At 37.7% G+C, this 17,698-nt stretch overlaps 1 protein-coding gene and 1 long non-coding RNA gene across 5 annotated transcripts in view; both read left to right on the top strand.

Moving 5' to 3' along the window:
• LOC116782059 overlaps positions 1-13,361 on the top strand; it is a 41,099-nt gene extending 27,738 nt beyond the window's left edge. Inside the window, exons 2-3 of the long non-coding RNA XR_004355110.1 lie at positions 13,042-13,135; positions 13,263-13,361. This is a non-coding gene — a long non-coding RNA (uncharacterized LOC116782059). The remainder of the gene's footprint in view (positions 1-13,041; positions 13,136-13,262) is intronic.
• Positions 1-17,698, top strand: part of DLG2 (discs large MAGUK scaffold protein 2) — an 847,901-nt gene that overhangs the window by 85,517 nt on the left and 744,686 nt on the right. The gene's annotated exons all lie outside the window — the stretch shown is intronic.

The following is a 17,698-nucleotide window of genomic DNA, read 5'->3' as shown; positions in this document are numbered from 1 at the left end:
ATATATCTTCAAAGGAGACTTCGAAGTCTTCTACTGGCCAAGTGGAAAGACTTGCAGTCCACATAACCCAGCAACTGGGTACCACTCTGTGACCACTTGTGCAGGCCAAGGGTGCTCATCCTACCTGCCTCTCAAAGCAGAATGGTGGGTATTCCTCTGAGAGCAAAGGCAAGTCTGAGGGGTCTGTACCATCTACCCCAGTGACAGCTGATCCTTCACACAGGTGGAGATGCAGTGCAGACCTCAGACTGCAGGAATTACCTGGACCTTTCTTCTGGTGCAGGGACAGACAGTAGACCTGCCCACAAAAGGTGTGCCCTAGTGCAGGAGCTACTGCTGGACCACCATTGATAAAACCAGGAGCAGCCTGAGGAGTATCAGGAGGATTACAGACCCTGGGAGCAGTGATAAAAGACCCTAAAACACTACATAACACTCGTTATGACCCATCAATGTGTGCTCACAGCCCAGAAAGCCAGCCATACCCCGAGCTATGTCAGAAGCAGCGTGACTAGCAGGTCGGGGAAGGTGATTCTACCCGTCTGCTACACTGTCATGAGACCCCACGTGGAATACTGTGTTCCCCTCTGGGGCCCTAACGTAAGGACATGGACTTTTTTGAGCAAGTCTTAAGGAGGCTGTGAAAATGATCAGAGAGCTGAACCTCCTCTTCCGTGAAGACAGGCTGAGAGAGTTGGGTTTTTTCCACCTGGATAAGACTCCAGGGAAACCTTATAGCACCTTCCAGTACCTAAATAGGATTACAAGAGAGCCCCATCCCTAGAAGTGTTCAAGGTCAGGTTGAATGGAGATGTGAGCAAGCTGGTCTAGTGGAAGGTGTTTCTGCCCATGGCAGGGGAATTGGAACTAGCTGATCCTTAAGGTCACTTCCAGTTGAAACCATTCTATGATTCTGTGATTGCGCTTTTTCCAGGAAGATACTCAGCTGAAACATCTTGCTCAGTCTGCTTCTGTAGCAGCTGAAGAAGAAAATATGCTACTTGCTTTTTTTGAATTTGTCTCCTATTAATTTCTGGAAACGTCCCATTACAAGTACTGTGTCTTTATCTCATATTGGTACCTGCATATACAGCACCTGATACAAAGGGTTGTGTTCTGTTGTTGGGAACTGTAGTTCCTGCAGGCATACAAATAACCAGTGCTACTGGTCATAATAATCATAGTAATGTTTCTGGAGTTCTTGGGGAAAAATAGGAAATATATTTTTTGCCCGAGATAATATTCCCATCTTAATTAAAACATTTATTAACGTCTAGGTTTGGTTGCTAGCTATTAGTGAGCACATTGTAACTAAGAATCCCTCATAAATATGTAAAGCACATTGGATTACTCCAAGTGTGTCTAGGACTATAAAAATCGTATTTTCTTAATGGCAGTACTAAAATGTAACGTGTTCATAAATCTGTTTATATGAAAAATATGCAGAAACTAATAAACCATCCAAAGCATTATGATTTGTGAAATTCAGGCCTGCCATCTCTGAAGGCACCAATTAAATGAAATTGTGATATGATGTCTATGTTATCACAAATTACATGTGTATCACTCATTCTAATAAAATTATTGAAAGTGTATTGAAAATAAGAATAAAATATCCTGAAAAATATACCATAGCATGTTTTTCTCATGCATCAAACTTTTACATTTCTGTGCAAAGGTGTATCTCACCACAGTTACAAGTAGGTCACACTTTTTTTTTTGCAAAAGTCATAGAATTTGCATCTCAGATAATGTCAGTAAGGTAATAATTCCTATCTGAAAGTTGTTATTAAGAGAAATAATTTCTGAGGGTGTAAAAATATTTGAGATTTCATATTTATTAGACTGATGTATCTTCATATCTCTAGTTTTGATTAACAAGTTTACACAAGGATGGAGCATGTGAATTTCTGGGGTATTTTTAGTGACTGTAATGATCTTTGATAAAACCTGTCCTACAATGCCATCATTGTTATATATAATTCATCTGATAATCCTTTATCTGACAGTGAAAAAAGATCCTTTAAAGGATTGCATAAGCATTTCAACATTTCTAGCCTAAATATATATAAAACTACTCAATTATATAAAGTATTTAACTGATATACGGATTATAAACTCTTTTCTCAAGACTGGGAAAACATAATTTTAGCTGATAAATGCTGTATTCCCTCAGGGATTCATACATTCTATTTACAGGAGTTTCCTATTGGCCCCATAAGAGTTGCATTGCAAAGCTAGACTATATATGAAAAACAGCCAAAAGTGATTGTATGTTGAGCTTAAACATTTTAGTGTTGATCACTAAGAAAGGAATATTATTTTGGATAGTTACAGCCTAACTATTGTCCTGTCCTATTTACAGGACAAATACAGGATATTTGTCCAGCTGCTAAAATGACTCAGATGAATTAGGAAATCTTCGCCATTAGACAAACAAGCAAACATAAAAACCCAACGAAAAAACCACAGAGAAATCATAGGGCCAAGCCCATGGCTTATTTCTTAGAGGGAATAAAAATAGTTTCAGCTAATTAAATTTGGTCTTATGTACTGGAAGAAACTTGGATAGATTTTTATGTAAATGTAATGGGAGTGTCCTCTCCTGGTCATTTGGCCTGGGTGGGAGCTTCTCTGAAGATGAAAAACATTAATGAGGAAGAAGCAGCAGCTTATGCATAAATTAAATCAATTTTCTCCTCTTGCCTTTGTCATACTGAAGTCTCTAGGCATCTAATGGCCTTTCACTTCCTGTCCTCCAATTTTTTATATATATATATATAAAAATATATAAAATTACAATTAAAAAGATCAGGCAATTTAATTAGTTAATGTTTATAAATCTCTTTCAATATGAAAAGAGTTCTGTAAGGGGCATGCATTATTAATTGATATTAATATTTGCTCAGAAATTGAAATTGGTGACATCATTCATGTGCATAAATGAGCTTTTTTTAGTTTAATGTATTTGTTAATTGGCTTTTCAAACAGGAAAGGAAGTTTTTTGCTGTTTTGGTTTACAAGATTCAACTTTTATCAGCTGACAGTGAGTAAATGAATATGTTATTAATGCAGCCCAGGCAGTCAGAAGATATTGGGTATTACCACCATCACGGTGTCTGGTCTAACTTAGGGGAACTCTGTAACATTTCCAATAAGGCAACATGGAAAGAAAATGGTAGAAATTTAGGTGAAACTGTAGCACATCTCTAGCCATACCTAATTCAGGAACTTGAAGGGGGAAGGAGGTGGAATAGAAAATTCTTTCCTCAAAGTGGTTAAAAGTAGATGTCTCTATTGTTTCCAGAATTAAGTTAAGGAACTTGGATGAAGTTTGTGGGAATCTTTATGAAAGAGTTCAGGATTATAAATTGTTCCCAGGAAGGACTTTTATCTGACATTAATATGTGTTGCCTTAAATAATGACCTTTGTGATCACATCTTTTTTTCTCATTCATCATATCACTGAGTTTATGCATTGTATTTTCTCCTGTGCAGTGCATTAGGAAGTAATCTGAGTCCCAAATAACTTTGATGACTTCCATTCTATACCCACCTGATTCACCTCCTTAACATCGATTTCAAAAATTATCAGGACTTCGCAAATGCCCAGTGGTATGTGACACATTGGCCAGCTCCACCTGGAGGATTTGCTTTTTTTTTCCTTGCATTTATACATTTAAAATTGGTACATATGGATGTCTTCCATGGGTTTGTCTCCATTTCTGGAATTGCAACGTATGAGTGCTGTGCACACTTTAAGGCCCTTGAACATTTTCAGGACATCCCTTGTTAATGGGCAACCTGGGGATTTGGCAGCGACATAACACAGGGATTTCTTTTACCATTTGGTCATTTCCAAGCATGTGGTCATTTCCAAGAGGAAATTTAAGTATCCATGCCAACCACTGCTCACTAGTAAACCTAGTTAATGGAACCATGTAGGCTGATTGGGTGGAATTGGAAGCACAATTAATTTCTTACTGTGTCTGCATGTTACTGTTTTTGTTAACTTTTTGAAGGCTGAATGACTCATAAATGGGTTAACTGCTAGAAAATGACCACTTATTACCAAGGAGGAGTGGCAAGACAATTGGTTGTATGAATAATAGGCAAAGAGATGATTTTGGAAGAAAGTAGGTGCCATGGAGCAGTACCTGCTTTGAACTGTAAGAATTTGACATATATACTTACATACTTACAAAAGTTTAGGTTGAATAGGGCTCTGTGCAACCTGAACTAGTTGAAGATGTCCCTGTTCATTGAAGGGGGATTGGACTAGGTGGCCTTTAAAGGTCTCTTCCAACCCATACCATTCTACAATTCTATTACATGCAGTATCTGAGAGAACCTCGCTGCAGCTTGAGATACAAGGATTTTAGCATTCTGTCAACCAATGAGACATCACTGGTTGGCATCCCAAGTGATGGTCATGAGGGACATGATCAAAGATATCTTGTATTCCCTCTTGGAGGACTCGGGAATCTTTTTTTGTTTTTAGAAGTGTTTTATTTCCTGATATATCTATAACTCAAAAGTCAGTGGATCTGCTTTTTCTCCTGTGTGTATTGACATAGATTAATTTGTGAATATTTTAGGTGGGAGAATTGTGCTCTCACCCATGGGTATGTTTTGCTTATGTTTTGGATAACTTGGTGATGCATTTTAAGGATAAAGAGTTTTCTTTTAATATATGAGGTTTGGTTTTGTCCTTACTGCTCTTTTGTTCCAAGATTTAAACATAGATAACTGAGAGGACATAATTGTTGGACTTGGGACTAGTCTTAAGCTTAAACTTAATGCAGCTACTTTCTATGAATTCTGTTAAAAAAAAAATAAATCCATTATAGTGGAAGAAAGATACTTTTGAAAGGGAAGGTTAAAAATGTGAATGCCTGGTCTAGAAGTTTGAAAAAAATAATACAAATATTGTAAGTGAAAAAGAGTGGAATTTATAGAATGGTGAACATCTGGACAGCATGACAAAAGGAGGAACCTTTAAACTCAGGATGAGAGCAAGAGGCACTACTGCCGTTCCCATCCTCCCATTTTGCCCTCTTCCAAAAGTAAACTCAATAGACATGTAGTTCATTACCACAGGTAGTTTAATCCACATTTAAGTGCCTTATCCACCTTTAATTACTTCCCATCCCATCTTCTTTGCTCCTGTTCTCATTGAATATGTTTGGTATTTTTCCTCTTCTTTACAGACTTACTCCTACCTTCTCTCCTGTGGTGTCTCACCCACCTTTCTTTAGAGATAAAAGGTTTTTTAAATTAAAGTAGCTAAATAAGCAGGAAAGGAAATTCAAATGTGTAGATTATAACGACAGATTTTTATTCCGTATTTTATTGTATATTTATAAGAGCTAAAGTGTTGTGAACCGTCTGCATTGCCTATAAATACTCACTGGGCAAATAACCACATGGATTCTGGCTATTTGCTTTTCACTTTCATGTTTGTTTTCCAGTTATTCTAGCAAACATGTTTACTAGCAGGAATCCCTAAGAAATCCAGCAGTTTTTTGAAGGTTGTTAGGTTCCTCATTAGGGAGTTGATCTTAGGAGTTAGACCTATTCTGCTTATAAACAGAAAGTAACACTCAGTCAAAATTAAGCACTGTAGCTAAAAGGTGATATTTTAAAGATTTACAGTAAACTGCTGCTGACTCTTCACAGGTTAAACAAATATCAGCACAAAATATTCATTGTGCAATTGATGTAGAACAAATAATTTGTAGAACCACGTAAGCAATGTGTGGGCAGTTTCAGCAAAAGAGACTAATTAATCAAAGAAGTAATTTGCTACTAAATTGCTGCCTATCCATAACAGATTCAAATCCACTGCTACTCTTACCATAAGAAACTCTTATGAAGACATGGTACTGCTTGGAAGAGGTTGTGTGCAATTGTAAGCCTTGGCAAAGTTTTAAAAGGACTTGAGATTCAAAAAGATTCAAATCTAGTGTTCCATCTATCATGTCACACCGAGGAGATGAGACTAATAAATGATGTTACACTATTTGTCATATATGGCCTGTTCTGTGTTTTGCTTCTGCCTCAGTACAAAAATGATGAGAAAAACCTAGTTCTAATGATGATGTTCTTTTGAGGACTAAATGTTGCCTAATCATTTTACAGGTATATTAATATTTATAGGGTTGTGCACATATGCACTGTAGCCTACTTACAGTGTCTATTTAAACACTTGATTACACAGCAGAACAGTTTGTCCAGTCTAATGCCTTTCTGTGCTGCATGTTGTCTTGGCTGGTTGGAGACCCCCAGGGAGAATGTCATCGCAGGGTAGGGGAAAGCTCAACCAATACTGAATTTACTTATTGCCACTTTCTGCCTCTGGTATGGGACATGTTAGGGCTGAAATGAGCCGCAGAGATCAGAACTATTACATTTCAGTTTCTGAGAGAATTTTTTCTGACATTGTACTGGACAGCAGGGAGGCACAGTCCTGCATGTAAATTGCAGTCAAGGATATGTTTGCTGTAGGCTGATTTATCCACTTGGGAAGAAGCAGTTAACCTGTGGACAACACCATGCTGTTCAAACTAATTCCAGTATATCAGCTAGTTTATATAGAGCTAGAATAGATACCAATGCACTACCCTACAGGCTGCAATATCGACGTATGCTGGAATGTGAAGTCTGAGGATCACTGGCTGAAAGCATACTTCACTTCTTAATATTTCTGTGAAATGAGGCTGCTGGATCACAGCAGATATAAAGGGGTATGTGAGACTGGGAGCAAGACTGGAATGCCTGTCTGCACTGTGTCCTGCACAGGACTGGGGAATAGAGGGGTGGATGAGAACCTGCTCCCCAGACCTTTGAGCCTCTGAAGGGCAGCTGGGTCCTGTGGAGCAAGATGGGTGCAGAAGTGCTGCTTTTCGGGGAGCTGATTGCTGTGGACCACATTTCCTCCTCTTACATTGTCAAGTGGGGAAGGGGCTTGAGGCAGCATGCTGAAGCGTGGGTGTCTCACTATGTTCTTTCTGGGTTTGTGGGAAGAAAATGTCAGTCCTATCAAACTGAAGTGTAATCAAGTCATTAGTTTCCCTTGCCTCTGGGAATACATAGCCAGAAGAAGAGAGAAGAATAAATAGAGGAAGGTATGTTAAGGGTTGGAGAAAAAACAAACCACTGTGATATTTATATCTTGCTGCAGTGATTTGACCACAGAAACTGATTTCTTGATTTCTTCACTGTCTGAAGGGAGATTTGCCTTGTATTTTCATGGTGGATAAATTCACCATGTGGATTTCCTTTCCCAGGAAGTTTTAGAACCACCAGATTTATCTTACAGCAGACTGGTGGATACTGCTTCAAAAAGTGTGTTATATTGGTCATTAGAGTCAAACCTGTTCTTTTTATTGCTTGTGACACCAAAACATAGATCAGTACATATCTAGCTTAATGCTTGAGAGAGGTCAGTTGATTCTGTAAGCTGACCTGGTACTTAAACCAAAGCTAGAATCATTGGAGTCACCATCATATTTGCTTTTGAAATCAAACTGATTACTTAAAATCTTCCCATTAGCATTTGATGTCTCTTTCTAGCTTGATAATTTGATTTTTATATTTTATTTATTTTTATTATTTTATATTTCTTATTTATTCATTAATTTATACAATATCTGTTGCAACTATACCTGGAAGCTATTGCTACATATATGTCTTTTTTCTGGAAACAATCAAGCCTGGCCTCTGGGAACTGTTGATAATGCATCCACAGGAGACAGTTTATGACAAAAGCGGTAGAGGATGAAGTTTCTCTTGCATTGGAAGGTGTTTGGCATGGCAGATATGTGTTCCCTTGCCTTGCAGAGAACTTATAGAGCAGTTATACTGGAAGGCACCCCAAGGCTGCTTGACAGAGGGGTTGAAGTGCCTGGAGCGGCACTATACCCTGACTTGTTTTTGTCGAGCCCAACCTTGTAAATCCTAATATATTAAGAGTGTTGGCTATCTTATCACAGTAGCCACTATGTCTTATAATATCCAGGCCAATTGTGCCTAGAGACATGGATAAATTCAGCAAGTTGCAAAGGTGATATAAAGACAACTTCTCCCTTTCCTTCCCCATTATAGGGGGCACAGTCTAAGTAAACCAGAGAAACAAGTAAACCAGAGAAACTGCTTGAAACCAGTGAACTTCTCTAAGAAGCTCATTGAAACAGTGCATTTACAGATAACTGGAGTTCTCAGCTACCACAGCGTATGCAATTTCACTAGTAACTAGCTCCCAGGCAATACTATTGAGTACTTCAAATTCAGAATTGAAAATTTAAAGTTTAGGGCTAGCTATGTGACCCAAGAAAATTACTTTATCTCTTACACTTATTCCAGCTGTGTTAAACATTGTAAGATACTGGGTCATCATATTGCACATCTACTGAAGTTTCCAAGTATTTGCCGCAAGCAACACCAAGTAGATTGCATTGCAGAGATCTGATCTGATATCTATTGAAACATATTTAGCTGACATGAGCCTGAGTAATACTGTTAAATGGCATTGAAAAACTGCTGTGCATACATTAATTTCAGACAATGTGCATATTATCCTTAAAAACTCCCAGTTCCAGAAAAGAAGATTACATGAAAGATTATTCAGCACTGTGATGAATGATGATGCTTTTCCTGCTTTTGACATGGAATAAAAAGATGGACAAGGTACAAAGCCAACTAACATCGGAAAGATATGCACATATCCTGAATTAATATAGGTCCCAGGCCTTGGTCATATTGATCATCATCACTGGTCTACTCTGGTCTCCAATTGGGAGGTCTAGAGACACACTATCTATAATGCTGCTGCTTCCTTTGAGAACACATGCAGGATCACTCTTGAGGAGAAAAGACAACGCAGAAAGAACAGTGTCTTCTCGATACCACCTAAGGAGTCTTTCTGCTGTGCCTTTTGCAACCGATCTTGACTATCTCGCATTGGCCTCTTTAGCCACCAGTGCACTTGTAGCAAATGTGGGTAGAGCTCTTCCCAAATCTTTGTTCGTGAAGCCCAGCCATGATAGGTCCCAGATGGGTGGTAACATCTACATAAAGACCAGACCCCAGACATTCAGTTGGATGTCTAGGATGTGGTTTTACTAAAGAATTTGAACATTTCTGGCTTCCAGGACATAAGAGACTTTTTTTCACCTAGCAGCCATTGGGTTCCTGAACTGTCATGGTGACTGTTTCAGCCTTTTCTGATTCATGGAAAGTCTTTATTGTCATGACTTTTGAAGAGACAATGAGCTGAAAATGCTCCTGAATGACTCTTCTTGTATATGCTTAGGTTTTAATTTAATGTTTAACATCCTTCTAGTCAAGCCTGATGAAGGAGTGCCAATTACATTCCTCATGGTTGTCCACTCTGTTAGCCAGCTGCTGAGCTCTGCACTCTGGCAGTTCATCACAGGCTGGTTATCAGGTTTCAGGATTTCCCATACACAAATTCATTTTTTTTCTGGTTTTCCATTTTCTTTATCTATAAATCTTGTCTATTTCCTCTCAAGGTTAGGCTATTTCAGGCTATGGACTGAATATCAAAAGGTGACTGAGATTTTGCATTACTAATGGAAAGGAGTTGCTTCAATCCTTTATCCATTTTTTGTAGCTATCTGTGAGGAAAGAAAGAGGATGAATCACATTTTCAGGGAGCATGTGTAAAGATGGGATGCAGTTTTGATTAACCTTCCCTGCACACTTAAAAGAGGTTTTTTCCTTCGGATTCATACACCAAAAAGATGACATTATATGTGAATTAGATTGGTCTAATTTCTATGGAGGAGATTTAATTTATTGAAATTTTGTTTTATTAGCTGAAAACATTTTTGGATTGCTGTCTGTGGACTTAGTAATACAGTTGTGCGTGACTTGTGCCATATCAATAAATACTTCCTAGCATGGTTCCATCAGTTGCATTCAACCTAATTCCAGTGCTTAACTTGGGCAGTCTCCCAGTAAAATTTTTGGCATCTGCTTGAGAGGAGAGAGGATGGCAAGTCTGCCTATGATAACGAAATTTCTTTTCCTCCGCGAGTAATGGGGAACCATAACTAAAATCTACCCACTCCACAACTGAAAATGATGGTGAGTGATCCAAGTGATCCCAAGTGAGTGATCCAAACACAAGGATCTCAGGTGAAAAGATGGCATAATTTTTGTTGCTGCACCACTATCATGATGTAATGGTAGTGTTGACCTCATCTAGATTTTATACTTCTTAGAGATAATTGGACAGAGGTCAAGGAACAATTTAGTCAGGGTTTAAGTGTCTGTCTCTCTCTAAATATGAGCTTCAAGAGGGTTTTAGGTTGGACATAATTACCAGTTTATTAGAATACATGCTTTGAGTATGTATTCAATTCTAATCTTTAATTTAAAGATGATGACAACTTCCAGACTAAATCAGGGGAAATAAATTAATTTAGACATCTAAAACTTCAGAGAACCTGCAGAACTATCAGACTGGGTGGCTCTTTGAGGCTTTAGATAGGTTTTAGGTGTCAGGTGGTGCCCCAAATTAGGTGGGATTAGAGGAACTTGATTTAACATGGCTTTAATTGTGGTTATTTTGGTAGCATCTGATACCAAAACAGTGTTCGAAAACTTAGTCATGCTCATGAGCTAATCTCCATATATAAGATCCTGAGATCTTGTAGGTTGAACATCTTGCTCTTTATCACACTGGGGTGCCTATGGCACAGCAGGGGGTTAAACCAAATCTGAGGAGCCACAAACTGATGCCCAAACCAGTGAACTTGTGACCTGCAAAGGGCAGCAAGCAACTACTGCCCCACTAAGATTTTTCTTATGCAGTTCCTCTTTTTCATGGAATTAAAGTATATTACTTTACTAGTTTCTTTCTGTGTCCTAATTCTGCAGCTGAACCTTCTGACATGTTACCTACATAGCTCTGAATTATGTATCAGGCACAAAACTGTCAGAGGCTTCTTCTGAAAATTTGGCTGGAAGGCATAAATTCCCTTCCTCTCTTCATGCCTTTCACCTTGAACTTGTTTTCTATGGGGACTGTAGAGTAGCTGAAAATAATATAGTAAAATACTATATGTAAGATAATATAGTAATAAAAGAAAGAGTATGGCAGTGAAAGATTCTTCTTATAGGCAAGCTGAAGACAGCATTGCAGGCTTATTCTTTGGTTGCTGCATAGCTACCTTTGGTGACTATGGTTCAGTGGAATGTAAAACCCCATACCAGGAAAACATTAACACAATAATTTACGGGTTATTTTAACAGAGACATGAGTATGTTGATGGTGTAATCTAGAGAGAAGTCCAGAAAAATATTAATAAATGACATCTCATTGATTTTGGTATTTGACTAAGAATATAGAAGTGCTAGAAGCTTGATCATTTTTTTTTTACCATAGAAATATGAGGTGCCAACCCAGAGGTATCTTCAATATGTTCTAGGAGGGTTGTGAAAAAGATCAAATTCCATTCTTGAAGTCAGTTATGCTGCTTGTGATAGAGGAAGGTACAAATAAACGCATTCACATAGGGAAAGATACTTTGGGAAATACTCTAGGTGGTAGAGTTGTGGGTTGTAGAGCACAAAGATTCAATGAGCATGGAGATGTGTTTTCTCAGATTAAGAAAATCAAATATTTCAAATCAATCTCTAGAAGTGACTTGAAAATATTAACCACTGTTACTTTTATTTGTCATTCAAAGCTTTGCACACCAAAGTGTGTCCTTACTGAAAGGTAATATGCAGTTGCAGAGGAGCTAGGATTGGAAGTTGTAATAAAGACACTGACATTTTGAGAGTGATTACTGAGAATGATACTGTAAATACCAGTTTGCAGATGAATAAACTGAGGGGCAGACCTGTTTACCACACCTGGTAAACTGAAAGAGAGATCTCAAGAGTCCTGGCTCTCAATCCAGGCTCTGACTGCTACTAGCCTTCTAGTATAGAAGAACATTCTAAGTTACACTATTTGCTATGCAATAATGTAATAATGAATAAACGGACTTTCATGTAGTAGCAGAAGCCAGGAAATGAAAAGTAAACTGTGGTCTCTTTTGGTCTCAAATGTTTCCCAGTTCTATTTAAGCAAAAAACGTTTTATCTGTTCATATTGTGTAGGACAATATGTAGGCAGAAGATGCTTTATGCATGAACTTCTATTTTCATTCTGATTTTAACAATTGGCATTGAATTCTGTGTTAATTATCTAAAAAAAATTCATAGATGATGGTAGAAATATGAGATCCATGATAATAGGAACATGTTGCCATAGACACAACTGTTCAATGTAACATTGGGACACTGCTGCTTAAAGAAATCCACTGAAGTTGTATTTCACAATGCCCTGAAATTATGCAGTTGTGAAAAATTAATTATAATCCTTTCACTGAAGTACTAGGGTGTTGATTCTAAAATATTTGACAAACTACTTCAGTGCAGAGGGCTGTCAGATGACAGAGAAAGTCAGTGTATAAGAATTACTGAGATATATTTAAAAGTTTTAATTCTAGCAGGTGACCAACATTTTTGAGTATTGGATAGCTTCATTATGAATTTTAACAGCTTCAGTTGTAGCTTTGGAATTTCTACATCTCTTTCAAAAATCCATCCCATTAATTGGCATGAAATGCCACTATTTATAGAAAATATAGGGGAAGAAGAAGAGAACAATGCAAAGCAGAAGTTTAAAATGAGGGCTTTCTGTTACAGGCAGTAACAGGTTTTGGGGTTTTTTTTGGTGTGAATTAGCAGATACATCTGCATCTGGTCCAGAAGACCTTAGCTATCATCTAGCCTGATTTCCTGGCCAGGACTTCACTGAAATTATCAGATGTGTATTTTGTGGTTTGGCTGGTTTTTCAAGAACATCATATACAGCAGCAGCAGCATCCATTAATAAGCAGATTTCTGATGAGTATTTAGAGAAATACATTCTTATCATTACAAAACTAAACTTTTGCATGCACATAAACACACTCTCTGCCAACCATTAAATTTAATTCTCATTACCTTATTACATCACAGGTTTTGTGAAGGACCAGGAGTCATCAAAGGTGGGGAGATGAGCTACATTCCTGTGTTGGTTTGGTGGAGGATGGAAAAAAGCCCTTCCTATGGTGTATGTTTAGTTTATTTATTTCACTTATTTCTTTCTCTTCAGACTAAGATTTTTAAAAAATCAATAGCTGTATTGCATCTCTCCAGCTCACAAAAGACTAACCCAATTGCATTCTTCTGTTTTCTAGACATGAGTCACCTCTTACAACAGATCCTCCTATCCTCTTCCCTTGGGAGAATCTTCTTATAGTCCAGTTTGACTTGTCTTAGTGATTCACTAAAAACTCTTAGTGGCCTTTCCTTTGTTCTCACTGATAAATACAAGCTGAAATATCTCTTGCCCACATGCCCTTCAAAGGTACCTTCACTGAAGACCCACACAGTGTTCAGAATACTGTTTAATATCTGCATGATGCCCTTACACTGTATCCACCGTCCCAGTTATTGTGACTGGGCAAATATTCACAAACATCTCTTACAGAATATTTCAGTAGTGGATTCCACTTTGAGTGTGGTGATGAGCAGGGGATAGAAAAAGATACTTTCAGACTGTATTACTCTACTTTTGTAGAATAGCGATAGTAGCGCTGATAATCTGCCAAAAGAATAATAGGGAGGACCAACTCTTTATAACTGAAGTTTACATATAAACTCAGTATTATAGCATGTGCATTTAAATTTATTTCATACCTTAAAAAATATCAGTGAAATTCTAAGATGGATTGTTTTAGAATTGGCTTTAGTAGACATAGATTTTCATTCAGATATATCATACTTTACTCTGATTTTATTTATTGTTTGGACCAGATTCTCATATTTTATAGGATGGTAAATATTTATGACCCTGTTGGAATTAAAAGGTTACTGGTATTATGATTGACAGTAGACTCTGGCTTTGTTTTTCTAAGAGATTTGATGTTATTTTTAGTTAATATGTGAAATGGGGCATGCTATAACTTCTTTGGGTCAAGGGGACTGCTATTTCTAGAACTATTTAAATAAAGTATTAAGAGAACAGAAAATATTCCTCTTGGATAAATATGGCTCTAGTCAATTGATATTCTGCTGTCAGAATGCATATCTCATTTAGTCTTGTCCTCCATACAAAAGAGATATTGACCCTGTGTACTACACTGGGAGTAATTTTGCATATAGAAATAATAACAAAATGTTTATAGGCAGCCCCATAGCCAGAAGGATTGCCAGAGATTTTTAGTTTTTTTAAATAGTTACAGTGCTAAAGTCAGTTTGCTTGTGAAATATCATCAGATTATAGCAGTAATTTACATTTTATAAGATATTTCAACTGAAGACGTTCTCTGAATTTATCTGATCTCCACTGCATGTGACTCAAAGGAGTATTGAAGTAAGAGAACATTCATGGAAGAAATGGGCGAGGCATGATGTTTTAAGAGGAAACTTAAACTACCTGGAAATAATAGAACTCCTTAAATAATATCAGTAAAAAAGGATTCGTTGACTGCTGTGAAATAATAGATTACTATCAGTGTAAAAAGTTTCTATTCCTATGTAAATTGTGGAAAATATTTTTTTGGGTTGTGATAAAATTTTCAGTGATAAAATGTTGAAGTAAACAACTTTGACATTCTAGACTAATTTTGATTATATCAAAATCCTCTGTTTTGGTGCTGTCATATACATTTGCTTTAAAATATTAAATTACTATTACATTTCCATATTCTATATATTATTTTTCATATAGTCTGCTTTTTTTCTTTGCAGAAAAAAAATCTTAGTGGGTTAAATTGAAAAAGCTCCATTTTCAAATGGATTTTGTGTGCCAAATTCTCCACAGCTAAAGTAACTGAAAAGAGTTAGGTTTACAGAAAGAAGTAATCATGCTTTAACATAGCATTTGAGGTATTTCCTTGAACCTAGAACAGCAAAACATGACAACAGTTGTTCAGTCAGTACATCTTGGGCATCACTACACAGTCAAAAATAAATAAATAATAAAAAAATCCCTCTTCTTTACCATGATGCCATTAATTACAGCCCCTAAGGAGATGAGGTCTGACTGCTGGGATTGGTATTTTCAGCAGAAGTTTTCAGGAACACCACGTGAAATTCTCAAAAGCAATGGTGGATTCAAAACCACATTGCCTGATTAGTTGGGCATGATTTAGAGAATGTGGATTTTTCCACTTGTTGCTCACGAGTACTTTTGCTTTAGGAATCCTGTTTGAAAGAAGATATCATTCGCCTTGTTTTAACAATTTGGAAATAATATTTCAACTGATGTGTAGGTGGCATAGAGGGATGGAATGGAAAGAGGGATGAGAACAAACATCAGTGCTCTTCTCATTATGGTATTATGAATGGAAATTAACATCTTAATGGTTCCAAAAAGTTGATTCTTATATACATAGTTACTCCACCTATATACACATATACATTTTCCCATTTTAGTGGTGCCTAAGTTTTAAAACTTATTCTGAGTGCTTAGTGGAGACAAGTAAAAGAGCATTACACCCACTGTAAGACATCAGCAATAGCAGAGTGATATCAATTTGTAAATGACAGAAAGCCATGAAAGATGAAACCTTTTTCTCAAGTCACTTGTGTTCCTGGATGCCTCACTTGAACAGGGCAATGCAATTAACAGCCATCAAAGAGATGTTAGGATGACATGCAGAAAAGGTAAGTGAAAGACATAGGTAAAAGTGTTTCTGAGAAAGACATACACCCTGAGAATTGGCTATAATTAATCTGTATTTAAAAAATAAGGAACAGACCTATGGTACCAATGGAAGGGCAGTCATAGAATCGTAGAATGGCTTGGGTTGGAAGGGACCTTAAAGATCATCTGGTTCCAACCCCCCCTACCATGGGTAAGAACACCTTCCACTAGACCAGGTTGCTCAAGATCCATCCAACCTATCCTTGAACACTTCCAGGGATGAGATATCCACAATTTCTCTGAACAACCTATTCCAATGTCTCACCACCCTCATCATAAAAGATTTCTTCCTTATGTCCAGTCTAAACCTATACTCTTTCAGTTTAAAATTGTCCTGTCACTGCAGGTCTTGGTAAAAAGTCCTTCTACACCTTTCTTATAGGCCCCATTTAAGTACTGAAAAACTGCAATAAGGTTTTCCTAGGGTTTCATCTTCTCCAGGCTGAACAACCCCAAGTCTCTGAGCTGGTCTTCATAGGAGGTGTGCTCCAGTCCTCTGAGCATCTTCATGGCCTCCTCTGGACCTGCTTCATCAGGTCCTCATCCTTCTAATGTTGGGGCTCCAGAGCTGGATGCAGTACTCTAGCTGGGGTCTCTAGAGAACAGCTTAGATGGGGATAAAATCACCTCCCTTGATCTTCTTGCTGTTCATGCTTCTTCTGGAGCAGCCCAGAATATGATTGGCTTTCCAGGCTGCAAGTGCACATTACTGGCTCATGTTATTTTTTTATCCACCAGTATTCCCAAGTCCTTCTCCACAGGACTTCTTTCAGTCTATTATTCCCTTATACTGGTAATTACCCTGATCCAGATATAACACCTTGCACTCGGCCTTGTTGAGCTTCATGTGATTTCCATGGGATGACTCCCCAAAAACCTTTTTTTATGGCATCCTCTCCCTCTAGCATATCAATTGTACCACTCAGCTTGATATCATGTTTCATAATTTCATAATTACACTGTGTAAGCCACTGTTAAAGATACTGAACAGTACTGGTCCGAGTATCGACCCCTGTGGAGTATCACTTGATAATGACCTTGATTTGGACATTGAGCCATTGACTGCAACTTTTTGTATGTGACCATCCATCAAATCCATAACTCTCCAGTTTAGAGACAAAGATGTTGTGTGGGACCCTGTCAAAGACCTTACCGAAGTCAAGATAGATGATATCAGTTTCTCTTCTCTTATCCAGCAGCACAGTCACTCCATCACTTCATTGTAGAAGGCCAGCAGATTATTTAGGGGTGATTTGCCCTTTCTGAAGCCATATTGGCTCTCTGTAATCACCTTCCTACCATTCATATTCCTTGATATATCTTCCAGGAGGATTTGTTTCATTATCTTACCAGCCACATAGGTGAGGCTGATTGGTTGGTAGTTTCCATGGTCCTCCTTTTTGTTCTTTTTGAAAACTGGTGTGATATTTCCCTTTTTCTAGTCACTGGGTACTTTGTCTGACTGCTGTGACTTTCCAAATATGATGGAGAGTGGCTTACCAAACACATCTGCCAGTTCTCTCAGGACCATGGGGTGCACCTCATTGATTCCTGTGGAGTTGTGTATGTACGGCTGAAAATAATATAGCTGAAAATAGTTTGACTTGGTGGCTAAAAGAGGAGCTGAAGTAAGGAATGAAATAATTGGTAAAACTCTACAGGAAGAGTCCCAATCAGTCACAGGAGTTTTTTTGCTGAGTTTATTGTTGCTGCCAGGATGTTTTTAATATCTTTGTCTGGGTATTATTTTTATGATTTGAATAGTACTAGATGAAAAAGTATCTAGATTGGCCAGGTGTCTTCAAATGTTGGGGGTCAAAGGTCCCAGAATAGATAAAGGTATAACATGCATCACCAGTTTTCACAGAGGTTGGTTGACGACACAAATTTTTGTAGCATTGTATGAATAGTTGTAAAAAATGC

This window comes from Chiroxiphia lanceolata, chromosome 2 (genome assembly GCF_009829145.1).
Source record: "Chiroxiphia lanceolata isolate bChiLan1 chromosome 2, bChiLan1.pri, whole genome shotgun sequence".
Taxonomy (NCBI): Eukaryota; Metazoa; Chordata; class Aves; order Passeriformes; family Pipridae; genus Chiroxiphia; species Chiroxiphia lanceolata.
Note: the sequence above shows the minus strand (reverse complement) of the source record. Positions and strands in the feature narration are given on the sequence as shown.